General features: G+C 51.0%; 1 protein-coding gene across 6 annotated transcripts in view; it reads right to left on the bottom strand.

Annotated features, from left to right (window-relative positions):
• ST3GAL1 (ST3 beta-galactoside alpha-2,3-sialyltransferase 1) overlaps positions 1-13,784 on the bottom strand; it is a 94,557-nt gene that overhangs the window by 67,193 nt on the left and 13,580 nt on the right. For all 6 annotated transcript variants that reach the window (XM_013996463.3, XM_085020925.1, XM_085020927.1 and 3 more), the window contains exon 2: positions 6,514-6,665. The gene's annotated coding sequence lies outside the window, so the exon portion shown is untranslated. The remainder of the gene's footprint in view (positions 1-6,513; positions 6,666-13,784) is intronic.

Below are 13,784 nucleotides of genomic sequence, written 5' to 3'. Positions count from 1 at the left end.
GCCTCAGGCCTCACAGAACTGGGAACTGGATCCGTGTATACCACGGATCAGCTCATCCGTCTGTTTCTCCCATTAAATTCTTAACATCCTGAGGACACAGCCCTTATCTTGTTCTGTTTTGCCTCCAGCGCTGGGCACAGTGCCAGGCTTTTGTTTGCTGAATGACTGAAGGAATGAAACGATGCAGGAATCAGCTGGGGGATGAGAAGGAAGAAGAAGCACCCCGTGAACTGAAACCGGTGACTTTCACTCGTTCCTCTTGGATTCCCGCCTCTAAGCCGCCCAGGGCAAGTGCATCCTCCTCCCTCTGACAGCCTCTCAGATATTCAGGAGGCCGGCGCCAGGCCTCCTCTCTTCCGGGGAAACAGGCCCCTGTTCCTGGAACCAGTGCTCTTTTCTTAAAGGTTATTGGCCACAGGAATCCCACCGGCTTTCCCCTGCTGTCCACTGTCACAGCTAATGACCGCCGGCTGTGCTGAGATCTATGCAAAATGCCTTGGCCTCCCGTCCGTCTGCGGGCCAGCTGATCACTTTTTTTTTTTTCTTTTTGGAGGAAATGCTGGAGGTATGAGGGACAGTGCCCGGACCCGGGGACTCTTCAGGCCTGGAAAGGATGCCATGGAGAAAACAGGCCTGGGTGTCCGGGATGCAGGCCCCTAGAGAGTCCCTGGTGGAGATTAAATGAGTCCCCGGCTGGGCCTGGCCTTTGATTGGCAGCCCCCTGCTCCCCCCACTCGGCACTGTTTGTCCTCTCTGTCTTATCAGCCGTGGGACTTGGTTCCATAAACATCTCCTCCAAGTGACCTTCCTGGACCACCACACCTACACTGCCCCCTGGTCCCCTGCTAGCCCCCGACAGTGCCATTCATACATATTTTTTCCTGCTCCATCAGTCTCCTCCCTTCCCCGCTCTTTGCTATAGGATGGGAACTCCCCAGAGTCGGTCCCGTGCCTGGCACATAACAGAGATCTCAGAGAGTTCCCGTCGTGGTTCAGCGGTCACAAATCTGACTAGGATCCATGAGGAGATGGGTTCAATCCCTGGCCCTGCAGAGAAGGTTAAGGATCTGACATTGCCATGAGCTTTGGTACAGGTCACAGATGCAGCTCGGATCCTGTGTTACTGTGGCTGCGGTAGACCTGCAGGTGCAGCTCCAATTCAACCCCCAGCCTGGGAACTTCCATATGCTGTGGATACAGCCTTAGAAAGCAAAAGCAAAAAAAAAAAAAACCAAAAAAAAAAAACCAACAACAAAACAGAGATCTCATTGTTGATGCGTGAATGAAATCAACATTTATTGACTGCACATTTTGCATATATCCGGCCTGGAGCTGGGGGGACAAATATGTTTTGTTTAAGCCTCTGTGCTTAAGCAGCTCACCCAGGAAAGCCCCAGTGCAAGGGAGGAAACGCCCTCGCCCCAGAGAGGCCCAGTTCCCTAATCACACCCTCCTCTTGCTCAAGGTCTGTGCAAGCAAGGACAGCAGCCACGCGCGCCCGAACCCTGCAGCGACGTGACGCAGGCACACAGGCGATCCCGTTCAGAGGCCCATTCCCCCAGCGCCACGTGGATCGCTGCACCTGCTGGTCTATGTCACGTGACACCTTCAGTGACCCAGGGCACAAGCACGGGTCTTGGGGTGCAAGGGAGGTGGACATCCACCCCCCACTTTTGGCTTTCTTGCTGCTGTGGGAGTCAGAGACCCCAGGTCCATGGGGACAAAGGCTCTTTTTGCTCCCACCTTTTGCTCTTTTTGTTTCTGGAACAGTACCGTCTCCCCGGGCCTCCTGATCAAATGTCACCTGCAGACAGGCCATCCTCTCTGCGAGCTTGCCACGTGCACGAGTGACACCCCTTTGCACAAGTGAATTATTAGCTTTTCAGAATCTTGTCTCTTCCTCTGAACTTGGGCCATTGGGCTTTTGTGAGCAGGAGCAGCGAGGAAAGGGGCTGGACAGGACCTAATCCACAGTTTATAGATGTGACGGGTGGTGGCTCTGATGGTGGGGACAGGGTGGCTGTGCAGCATCATTTACACCTGATCTTGGCCAAAAGGCCGAGAAGCAATTATGCAGCATCATTTAGACAGACATGAATTTCAAGAACGTTCTGGCATCATCAGCGTGCACTCATGGTGGTTTAATACACAGAGAGGTTGATTTAGAGATAATGGAGATGATGTGTATGTGCATTTACACACACACACATGTGATGTGAATGGATGGATGTATGGATGGGTGTGCATGTGTCTATAAACATGATGCACACACACACACACACACACGTGCGCAATTTCACACTGCCCAGCTCTGTCTCCTCAGAGGGCCTGGGAGCAATGCTATCCCAGCAGTAATGGACACCCCTTGAGACCAGACGGTATTTCTAAACACCATCCTGCAAGAAAGGAGCCAGGGTTCCTTGAGAAAATTCTGATTCAGAGGCTGGGGCGGGGAAAGCACAAAATGAGGCTAGACTATCGTGTTGCACGAACAAGTGAATGCTCAAAAAAACAAGAGAGGCATGTTAAAAAGACGCAGGAGTCAGCCTCCACTGGATACATTTGGGATGACTTAAATATCAAAAAAAAAAAAAAAAAAAAGATAACAGGAGATTCAAACCCACTGAGTAAAATTCCAGTCCACGAGTCCACACTCACGAAAAGAAAGGGTGGAGAGAGGAAAGGAAGGGTGAAAGGAAGAAAGTTCTTTTTTACAGCGGAAAACCAACTAACGACTGGAAAAGAAATGATGAGATTAGAAAAATCACTATTTGGTATCCATGCTAGTAAAGTGATTCAAGCAAGAACTGTCCATAGAGGCTAAAACTAGGGGACAATAGGTTAAAGAGTGACAGGATATTTACAATACAAAGTCTCAGAGAAGCTCCCCTTAAGACACTTAATGGTTACGAAGGTGAAAGAGTAACTTTCGGTAGAGACACCTGGCACATGCCACCTTGACCGAATGATAAAGCACCATCACCAGCTCCAGGACAGACCCTCAGCCTCCCAGCATGAGGCCCTGACAATCCAACATCAGTTCTGTGGGATTCCTACAGAAGCATACAAGTCAAAATCCTAACCATAAGGCAACATCAGACAAACACAAACTGAGGAACATTCTGGAAAATCACTGGCTTGAATGTGTCCAAAAAAAGTTAACATCAGAGTTCCCACTATGGTTCAGTGGGTTAAGGATCCGAGTGCAGGGGCTTGGATCACAGTGGAAGTTCGGGTTCAATTCCCAGACAGGCATATGCCATGGGTGCAGCCAAAAAAAAAAAAGTTAATGTCTTGAACTACAAATCAATGTTAAGTCTCTGATTCAGTTGTGTTGTGGATATAAGAATTCTGTTGGAGTTTTCGTCATGGCGCAGCGAAAACGAATCCAACTAGGAACCATGAGGTTGCAGGTTCGATCCCTGGCCTCGCTCAGTGGGTTAAGTGCCATGAGCTGTGGTGTACGTTAAAGATGTGGCTCGGATCTGGCGTGGCTGTGGCATAGGCTGGTGGCCACAGCTCTGATTACATCCCTAGCCTGGGAACCTCCATATGCCGAGGGTGCGGCCCTAGAAAGGACAGAAAGACCAAAAAAAAAAAAAAAATCTGTAATTTTAGGAATACAACAAAACATTAATACTTGAGAAGCCTTGATGAAGGTATCCACGATTTTTTTTGGCTATGTGTTCAGCATCTCTGTAAATGTGCAATGACGTAACAACAAAATAATTGAAAAAAATTGTGAATTGAAAAGAACACTCAGGGTTCATATGACTGAGAAAGAGCGGATTTAAGGCTTAGCACGATGGTCTGCACATTGTGTGCACGTGCCCAGTAATTTCAGGCTATAATAATAGTCATTATTATTACTTGCAGAACAGTGCATCTGCCATGTTGTAAGTTGGAAAGAAATGAACAGTATTATCACTGTCAATCACCACCATCGTTTTCCTCATTCTTGATGTGTTTGGAATTAAAAAATGAATACCTTTATTATTCTTAATTCTGATTACTTAATGTCTTCATTACACTCCATTATTTGAAGGTTTGTTTTAGAAATACCTGTTCCAACGCACCCAACACACACCTCTAAGAGTGAGGAGCTTGAAAGCCAACCAAGAGAAGAGGGGCAGAAGCCATCTTCAGACCTAGATGTCTAGGAAGCAAATCAATCTTTTTTCATCATCTGAATTTCTCCTTTGTTCTTTCCTGGCCCTGGGCCACCCAAGAGTGAGGAAGCCCAGCTTGGAAAGACACAACTTGGGGTCTTTGCGAAAACGAATCCAACTAGGAACCATGAGGTTGCAGGTTCTCTTGGCCACCTAGAACTTTTTCTCTGTTCCGTCTTGGAACCCATCCTGACCACTGGGCATCCTGTCATTCCTCCCTGCACGCTGGCTTAATCAACAAGTGGAACCTCCTATTATGCCCCCGTCCTGACCCATCCAAGATGGCAGGACTACTGCCAAGTCCAAGGCTCTCCCCACAGGTCTGCTGTATGCAACCGGCTGTGCCCAGCTCTGAGATGTGATTAGGTCCCAACCATCATTTCCGTGTTCAGCATGTTCTTTGAAAGTAAGCCTGTGACTCTTTCCCTATCAGCTTTGGTCTTCATCCTTCCTCATTCCTCCAGAACCCAAAGATAGCTTATCTTCAGCTCATTTCCTGTCCTCTCCTTGTTTCTTATCTCCCTAACTCCTATCTTCAGCCCAGGGGAACACGGTGGCCATTGCTTCTTCCCTTTACAGGAGGCCCCATCCTGTGTCTGTCTGCCTGTGACCTTAGCGGGGTTGAAGCTCGTATTTACAGCTCCCTATCTGCACACATAAAACAAATAAATCCCAAGACCCAAGCACCTTAGTTTCTACATGGACTCATGCAGAGACCACAGGTCGGCTGCCCAAAGAAATGTTAAAAGTAATTCCATTTTGGGGGAGTCCCCTGGTGGCCTAATTGTTAGGATTGAGCACTTTGACCTCTGTGGCCCAGGTTCAATCCCTGGTCAGGGAACTGAGATCCCACATCAAACCGCTGTACACAAAGGCCACCTTCCCCACAAAACCCAAAGGAGAACCAAATAAGAATTTCTTTTTTTCTTTTTAGGGCTGCACCCTTGGCATATGGAGGTTCCCGGTCTAGGGGTCAAATAGGAGCTATCGCTGCCAGCCTATGCCACGGCAACACCAGATCCTTAACCCACTGAGTGAGGCCAGGGATCAAACGCGCCTCCTCATGGATCCCAATAGGGTTCGTTAACCACTGAGCCAAGATGGGACCTCCCAAATAAGAATTTCTGATAAAAAAAGATTTTTTAAAAAAGGAATTCCATTTTTATAGATGAGTAGGTAGGTAGAAACACGTCTTGCCAATAATGACACAGAACAGCTACACACACATACACACCTGCACACACACATACACACAACAAACCTGCCTTCTTCCTCAAGGGTTACAATTATGCCCACTCTGAGTGAGAGGCTGAAGGAGTGAGGACAGACACCCCGGGTGGTCAAGGTCGCCCAGGCCACGATGGGAACGTTCTCAGTCTGCAAGGTCCAAAATGGGAGCCATCAGCCCCACCAGCCCCACCAGCCACTTGCACTTGGAAAGGGCTAAGTGCCACCCAGGACTAAATGTTTAATTTCATTTCCTTCTCATTCACTAAATTTAACAGCCACACATGGAGTGGAGACACTAACCAGACAGCCCAGCTCTACACCGGGGACTGGCACATTTTTTCTTTTTTCTTTCTTCTTCTTTTTAGGGCTGTACCTGCAGCATATGGAGGTTCCCAGGCTAGGGGGTCAAATCAGAGCTGCAGCTGCCGGCCTGCACCACAGTCACAGCTACGCGGGATCCGAACCACGTCTTTCTGCGACCTACACCTCAGCTCACAGCAATGCCGGATCCTTAACCCACTTGCATGGCCAGGGATCGAACCCATATCCTCGTGGATACTAGTCGGGTTCTTAATCCTCTGAGCCACAACGGGAACTCCTGGCACATTTTTTCTGTTAAGGACCAGATCATAACTACTTTCAGCTTCGAAGCCACACCTTCTCTGTCGCAAGTGCTACACAGACGACCCTAATGGATGAGCCTGGCTGGGTGCCAGTAAAACCTTATTTATAAAACATGGTCAGGCCGGCTTTGTCCTGTGGGTCATAGTGTTGGCTGCTGAGCACTCACTCCAGGACACAGCAGTGTCACTGCAGGCCTTCTTTGGGATGGCAGGCCCTTGTCATGATAGGATTTACCAGTTTTCGTGAGAGCTCAGAAGATTTTCCTTTTAAGAAACAGAGAGGTTGCTTGATACTCTAAAAGGCCTGCATTTTTCCCTGCAGGAGAAGGTGCTATTCCCTCTTGATGGACTATCCCAGGAGAGCGTGCCAAGTTACAAAGAGATCAAGAGGCAGGAGCATCGCCCTGCCCCTCCCAACGTCATCCATGGAAGAAACCAGAAAAACAGCCTCTCACTGGTGCAGGGCGGCGGGTCAGTCAGTCAGTCATTACCTCAGTGGGCTGAGGGGGTATCCATTCCTGGTCCTCAGATGGCTGTCCTGGTCACCAAGGTCACAGCATCTGCTCGCCACAGCCCCTGGAGATGCTCATTGCTCCTATCGGCTTTTCTGCGTCCGAACGGTTGCATCTGAAAGTGGTACCAGCTGGAAGGGAAGAGGAGAAACAGTTAAGACAGGAGGTTTTTTTGGCTTGTTTTTGTTTATTTGTTGCTTTTTAGGGCCGCATGCTCGGCACATGGAAGTTCCCAGACTAGGGGTCTAATCACAGCTGCAGCTGCTGGCCCACACCACAGTGACAGCAACACAGGATCCAAGCTGCATCTGCAACTATACCATGGTTCACAGCAGTACTGGATCCTTAACCCACTGAGGGATGCCGGGAATTGAACCCGTGTCCTCTTGGATACTAGTGGGGTTCGTTACCACTGAGCCACAGTTTTGACACATTTAGTTCACCCGCCACCTTCTGAAGATGACAAGATGATTAAAACGCACTCTCCCACCTCTCCACTCACTCACCCGATGAGTAAGGCATCCTATATTCTGTAAAGAAACCCCTATTCTGTTCCGTACCTGGAGCCAAGAGCCAGAGAGGGAAGCATGAGGGGGGCATAGCCCATGCCCTCCAGGAGCTCAGCCAGGTGGAGAAAACAAATAAGGAAAGCAGGGCAACAGGTGCCAGCATGGGGGCGACCTCTGGGAGAGCCAGGGAAGAAACAGCCAGCTCAGTCCAACAACGAGGGTGAAGAGGGCATGATATTCTTAGCTGCTCGTCCATCAAGGTACAAGTGAGATGCCGTTTGCAAAACCTCGGGGAAAGTATCTCTAAGGACAAAGATAAAGAAGTAGGAAGATGTGAAAGTGCAACCTGTGAGATCAAGGTTAAGATTAACCAGGCTGGGGCTGGACAGGAAAGGGCTCATCTGAGAAAGACCTCAGCTGAGAATGGTGATCCGGGACCCTCGGCTGAGTTCTTACTGCGTCCCAAGCCCTGCGCTATGCAGACCATGGGTTTTCTCAGCTCATCCTCTCACGAGATCCAACGTGACCACACCAGTCACCCCCCCAACACGGATGAGCTGCTGAGTCCGGGAGGGCTGACGTGAGCAAACTCGCCCAGGATGACCAAGGCGGCAGGTGGCAGAAAGGGACCACCCCAGGACACCCCTTCTGTCAAGTTCCAAAGGTCCTCTGAGCCTCGGGGAGGGCTGATGGCAGAAGCAGCCCCATTGGCTCACGTCACCTGGGAGCAGGCCCTCTGTGCTGTGCCTCTGCTTCCCCTCCCACCACCAAGTGGGGTCCATCTCTCCTTGGAGTCTGAACTTGGCCATGTGACTTGCTTCTGAACAATAAGCCACTAACACACGTGACACAAAGAAAGGCTTACGAGTGGCAAGGCAAGAGCATCCTCACTCGTGCGGCTGGGCTGGGAATCACTGCTGCCACATGAACACACCTGAGCTGGCCCCCTGGGGGACCAGAAACAACCTGGGGAGAAGACGGAGGCATCTGAACCTTCCCAGCTGAGCCCCTAGCTTATTTTTTATGGACTGTTCAATTTTACTAATATATCAAGTGACAATGCCAACATTCCATTAAACTTTTTTTTTTCTTTTTAGAGCCACACCTGTGGCATATGGAAGTTCCCAGGCTACGGGTCAAATCGGAGCTACAGCTGCCAGCCTCTGCCACAGCCACATTAATGCTGGACCCAAGCCCCATCTGTAACCTACACCACAGCTCAGGGCAACACCGGACTCCCAACCCACTGAGCGAGGCCAGGGATTGAATGTGCATCCTTGTGGATACTAGTCGTGTACATCACCACTGAGCCACACGGGGAACTCCCATTCCATTATACTAATTGTCCAGAAAGATATTTATAATACGGATCATTATAGAAACTTAAGAGTAAAAGCTGATTATGATCTTTTCTCTAATAGCCCTTGACTTTAATACAATGAATGTATTTAAAAATTCACAGCAAAATCCACACACGGTCAATTAATCCACGACAAAGGAGGTAATAATATGCAGTAACAGGCAATCAAGGAGCCTTAGCCAGGCTGCCCAGACCGAAAGAAATACCCAGTCTAACCAAAGTGTCAGACGTAATAAACATTTGTTGTTAGAACCACTAAGTTTGGGGGCTATTTGTTACTCAGAGAAAGCTAGCTGATGTAACCAGAATGTTTTCTTTAGGCTGCTGGCAGTGATACAACCTAATTAACCTTCATGCTAGAAAGAAGTCAGCCCCAGGGGGCTAGTTATCAAGGGCTGATGAGGGCCAGGGCTCAGGCAGGGCTGTGGGCATGATGGGGAGTGGAAGACTCGAGAGCTATTTTAGATGTAAAGTCAACAGGATTTAGTGCCCAATTTGTCTAAAGGCATCTGGTGTTGACAATAAACAGATGCTATTTGGAGCTCCTGATGGGGGCGGAATGTTTACCCAGAAGAAAGAAGCCAGAGCCAGTTAGAGGAAGCTAGGCTAGGGGTCTAATTGGAGCTGCGGCTGCCGGCCTACACCACAGCTCAGCTCCCAGCAATGCCAGATCCTTAACCCACTGAGTGAGGCCAGGGGTTGGACCGAACCTGTGTCCTCATGGATACTAATTGGGTTTGTTACTGCTGAGCCCCACAAAAGGAACTCCCCAGCTCAACTCTTAAAAATGCAAAGAGTGACATCACAGTGAAGAAGTTCCCATTGTGCCACAGCAGAAATGAATCCGACTAGGAACCATGAGGTTGCAGGTTCAATCCCTGGCCTAGCTCAGTTGGTTAAGGATCCAGCATTGCTGTGGCTGTGGTGTAGGCTAGCAGCTGTAGCTCCAATTAGACCCCTAGCCTAGGAACCTCCATATGCATATGCCGCGGGTTTGGCCCTAAAAAACAAACAAAAAAAAGTGTGAAGTATGTTCATGAACACAGGCTATACAGGAAGACAAATCAGTTACACTCTCCATTTGGGGGGAGGCCCGGAAAAGCCCAGGCGACTCTGTGAGATCACAGGGGAGGAAGCCAGGGCCCAGAGAGGCGGGCCCAAGGGCCGGGGGGCCAAGAGGAAGGCAGGGGGACCACGGGCTGAGGGCTCCTCCTGCGACCAACCCGACTTACTCTCAGCCCAGCCCAGCCCATTTCGCCCCCTTATTTCTCTCCATCCAGCTGGAAGCCACTAGCTACCAACTGGGCCTTTAGTGGTGCAAACTCCTGGGCTTCAACCAGGAGACCTGGAGTCGAGAAAACTGCCCATCAATTCCAGCCGATGCCCTGAAAAGAGGATCAATTCCAGTCAAACAAGTCAGCTCTCCCGTCTCCCGTTCTGGACCCAGACACCATTCCTTCCCCGCCCCTCTCAGCACACGCCTCCCCTGAAGGTCCTATCTCCTGCGCCATGGACTCCAATAAATCTTATAAGAGGCTGTGTTCTCCGATGCTGCATCTTCCTGGGGTACAGCTGGGGACTGGAAGGGCAACTCCAGCACAATAGAGACCCTGGAGGAGCACAGCCCGTTCGCTTTATAAAGCATTGCTTTTCTCTTCCAAGCAAAAAAGCCATCATCTGAATCCGTATTAAGCCTGGGCCTGGATGCAAACTATTACTGCATTTTTGAATGACAGGAATCTCTGCTCAGAGGCCTGCGGTCGTGTCATGTTCCAAGCCCGTGTGGCCAGCTGCTAGGTGGGCCAAGCAGAGGAGGCCAGCCAGGTCTGGCTATGTGAGTTTAGAAAAACAGCCCTGCTCTGAGTCTTAGTTTACTCGCTGGTAAAATGGAAAGAGTACCTGCTTCGATGCTTTAGAGGGTTGTCCTGCAAAGCAAGGGAATAAGAACTGAAGTTGCTTTCATAATAATTGCAACGTAAAACTAGCAGTGGCGAAAGTAGCAGACGGCATTTTTAAATGCTTACTAACACTTGGCCAAATTTTAGCCCTTTGTACCCAAAGGCCCAGTAGATTCTCCTGTGATGTGAGCATAATTATTATCATTATTATTGTTGTTGTTATTATTATTATCATTTTCATCACTGTGGAGACTTGCAGAGATTACGTAACTTGCTCAAGGTCATAGTCAAGAGCAGAGCCTCAGGGATTAGACTAATTCCTCAGGGTGAATATCAGGACTAGCACAAATCCCTTCCATCAGCAACAACTGCACTGCTTCTGTTCTGTGCACGGACCCTGCTCTGCCCTGATGGGGACAGCAGGACACTCTTGGGCTCTGGCCAGGAGGAGGCCACGGTGCAGAGGAGGCCTCGAGCACGCAAGTAAGAACCACGCCACTCTGTAGCCAGTGGCAGACACCCCATGCTTAAGCGGATGGCTTCTTCATCTGGATTCCTGACCCACACACGAGGACCATGGGAAAGGAGGTCAAGAACTAATCAGAGTTCCCGCTGCAGCTCAGTGGGTTATGAACCCAACTAGTATCCATGAGGATGTGGGCTGGATCCCTGGTCTCGCTCAGTGGATTAAGGATCCAGCAATGCCATGAGCTGTAGCTCAAGTCCCGTGTTGCTGTGGCTGTGGTGTAGACCGGCAGCTATAGCTGCAATTCGACCCCTAGCCTGGGAACAGCCATATGCCATGGGTGTGGCCCTAAAAAGAAAAAGGGAGAAAAAAAAAGAGAGTGAGAGAAAGGAAAAAAAATCCCATAGGTCCACAATGAGAGGGACAGTGGTGTGTCCTGTGGCTGTGCTCCCTGCGGTCACCCACGGCTCCCCAGTTCTCTAGGGACCAGGCTGGACACCTCCAAGTGGCTCTCAATTTCTAATTTTGTAGCCCCTGAGTACAATCAGCTCTCAAACCCCAAAGCGATGAGGTCACCCACCCTTCTTATGTGGGAGCAGCACAAAAACTTCCACGGGGACTCCCTCGATGATGCTCAGGGCTCCGCCTCCCACTCTCTACACACCTCAGCTATGGGTTTGCCTAAAACACGGGTCTGGCTCAACGGCTTTCAGCAGGAAAGGATCACCCCTCACGAATGGAAGAAGACAGGGCACTTAGTGCCCATCAAGCTGATGCCCTGATGTGTTCCTCTCGCATCCCTTCCACCCACCCATCCCACGACTGGGGAGGCACCCCAGCTCTGGCTGTGGGTGACCCCCTGGGGTCCTGTGTGCACCGCCTCTCCCCCTCCTTGATGCTGCTGTCAGAAGCTCCCACCCAGCTCCCAGCTCCTAAGACCCTCTGTTCTCCAGGCCTTCCCTCCACCCCTCCTGTTTGATGTATCTCCTGTTTCTCAGCCAGAAAGAGGGCGGTGGTACTTCCAGAGCACAAGTGGGGAAACTGAGGCTCGGACAGGAAGACACTTCCCCGCCCCTGCCCTGGCCAGCCTCCGCCCCCGTGGCCTCCAGGACAGGAGGTGCCCTCCTTGTTGGGTGCATGGACTTGGGCTCCGGAGGTGGGAGATGCTGGCAGGCTGGGCAGCCTCCCTGCACCTGATGGGCACGGCTGTGTCTGCCAGACCCGGGAGAACGCGTGAAATTTGCATGTGGGTTTTCAAGGCAGCCGTGACCTAATTAGGAGGCATAACTAGCTTCTTTCGGACAGGATTTGTGGGTGAGGGGGAGACGGAAGGCAGAAAGAGGCGCAGGTGGGATCGAGAGAAGGAAGGCAGAGAACGAGGGTGGGAGGGAAGAGCACCTGTACGGACGGTGAAAACCCTGGGCTGGAGGACACGCTGGCATCAGGCAGCATCTCTCCTCGGTGAATGCGACACGGAGTGCCACCACGACCTGGCCTGTTTCCAGCCCTTTGAAATACGTGGCTTGGGGAGGAGGGACTTCACGCTTTGGGCCTCTTATCTGATTCTCAGAATAATGTCAAGGGGGTGAGAGGAAGTCTGAGGGCAGATCCTGGCCCAGGAAGCTTCTACCACGTGGCAGGTGGGGGGACACTGGAGGGAGACTCGGGGATGTGCTGGGAGGGACTGTTCCCAACCCGGGAGTGGGGGGCTCAGGTCAAGGGGGCGACTTCCATGCGCCCCTCAACTGTCAAAATGCTGCCAACAGGACAGAAACACCCTACTTTGCAGGTTAAGTGGGTCCAGAGAGTCCAGGAGTCCAGGCCTTTCCTGGGCAGACAAGGAGGAAGGATGAGAGGACAGAGAGATGCCCGAGGTCGCCCGAACTAGCGCGGACCTGCTGGGGGCGGGGGGCTATGGTGTAAACACGAAGGGGGCGCTAGTGGGGACCTGGCCAGCAGGGCCACCTGGAGACGCGGCACAGGGATCCACACCTGCTGCTGACACCCGGAGCTGCCCAAGGGGGGCAGAAAACCAGGGGTGAAAGCGGGCCGCGGCAGCCTTGAACGCACGCGAGGCTGGCTTCTCGTCCAGGCTCTGCAGGCTGAGGAGTCACGCGGGTCAGGATTCTGTCTGAGCGGTCTCAGCGGTGAAATACAGGGAATGACTCTAAGGGCAGGTCCAAAGTCTCAGATGGGCATCATCTCCCACTAGATGGGACCCACCACAGCTTCTTAAACCCAGCAAACTTTCCAGCCTTAAATTCAGATAGCTCCGGAGATTCCCCCAGCCTACCACCTCCTCCAGGAAGCCCCCCTGGGTTGGAAGCTCTACGTGAGGAAGAACTTTCTAATCCACAGAGGCATCCAGGTCAGAGGGCCGTGGTGTAGGACACAGAGCCGACCATCACTGGCAGCATTCGAGCAGAGGAGGGGTAACCACAAGGCAGCATCAAAGTGACGAACTTAACTCACGGGAGCGGAGCAAGGGGCGTCTAAATGCGAAAGACAATGATCAAAGCATGTACTCAGCCAGCACTTGTAAAGCAGGCATGCTTCAGAATGCCTCACTCTTTAGAAGGCACTCAGAATGAAAGTTCAGAGAGGTTAAGCAGCACGCCGAAGGTCACACAGCCAGGAAGTGGCAGAGCCAGGACTTCTCTTGAGTGAATCAAGGAAGGACTCATTTGATGAGTAACTGAAGTCTTGGAGCGAGGAAGGTTGATCAAGGGCACTGCTAAGGATCTTTGAAAATGCTCGGATTTTTATAATTCCTTCTGATTTCACGCTGTTTAGATGTGCAAGCTCTGTAACTTATTATCATTTGATCACCTCAACACATGACTTCCTCCCACCCCCTTCTGTAACGGGTCACCGCTTATGACACCACGGCTCATGTTCGGAGAAACCTCCCCCCCTTACCCCATCCCGGGGGCCAGTTCCTGATGACGCAGAAGTTATTTCGATATTCAAAACCGTCCCCGGGGCCAGTCCATTTTGTTCTCCTTGTTCAATGTGTG

Source organism: Sus scrofa, chromosome 4, assembly GCF_054392235.1.
Source record: "Sus scrofa isolate SSC_HxYL_T2T_F1_AM1 chromosome 4, Sscrofa_HxYL_maternal_Yorkshire_Landrace_v2.0, whole genome shotgun sequence".
Classification (NCBI taxonomy): Eukaryota; Metazoa; Chordata; class Mammalia; order Artiodactyla; family Suidae; genus Sus; species Sus scrofa.
This window is presented reverse-complemented; position numbering and strand designations above follow the sequence as displayed.